Source organism: Tupaia chinensis, unplaced genomic scaffold (assembly GCF_000334495.1).
Source record: "Tupaia chinensis unplaced genomic scaffold, TupChi_1.0 Scaffold144269_1, whole genome shotgun sequence".
NCBI classification, from domain to species: domain Eukaryota; kingdom Metazoa; phylum Chordata; class Mammalia; order Scandentia; family Tupaiidae; genus Tupaia; species Tupaia belangeri.
This window is the reverse complement of record NW_006204127.1, coordinates 558,314-559,252: the sequence shown is the minus strand read 5'-3', so window position 1 is coordinate 559,252 and position 939 is coordinate 558,314.

Genomic DNA, 939 nt, shown 5'->3' with positions numbered 1-939 from the left:
TTCTAGTCTCATAAAATTACATAGACTTGTTTTATGACCTAATATGTGACCAGTCTTCGAAAATGTTCCACAATGAGAAAAAGTATTTTCTGCAGTTGCTGAATAGAATACTACTTATGTCTGTCAGGTCCATTTGGTTCATGATACCGATTAATTCTCTTAATGTCTTATCCCGACTCGGGGGAAAGTCGAACAGGTTTCCTGAGGGAAAGAGTGAGAGATGGGACGAACGACACAGTGTTACAACACGGAGGTGACGCAGTGTTACAACTCTTCAGGGTCATCCATTTATTGTGGGCAACACAGAGAGGACACAGTGTTACAACTCTTCAGGGTCATCCAGAGACTACGCAGTGTCAGGGCGACGACGCAGTGTCACAGCTCTTCAGGGTCGTCTGGAGATGATGCAGTGTTACAACTCTTCAAAGTCTTCAGGGTTGTCTGGCGATTGTTGGCCAGGGATCGTGGTTATATACATGCTGGTGGGCAGTGATTGGTTGTCCTATATGCTAATGAAAGATTGTAGAAGGTGGGTTAAGATTGGTTGCTTTTGTGGACCAATCATGAGGTGCCGAATATGCAAATCTGAGGGATTCTAAGCTCACTGATTTGCTATGGGAAGTGGCCAATCAGAGTATGGTTTTGAAGGTGAGGTTTTGAAGGAGAGCCAATCATGGCCTTTGGCATTGTGTAATTGTTTGCTCTCTGAGAAACCAGCAATATTCGCTGGTGCACAGTCTCCCACAATGTCTCTTCATTAACTTTCATCCAGATAATCTATCCAGTGCTGACAGTGGGGTATTAAAATCTACCATAATTAGGGATTATCAGCTGGCATGATTGCATTGCTGGACTCCCACATAGTCAATCATGTCTTGAGTCATGGGCCCAGCGGTTTAACACTCAAACCCGGCACATGCATGTGTGCATGCCCAAGAG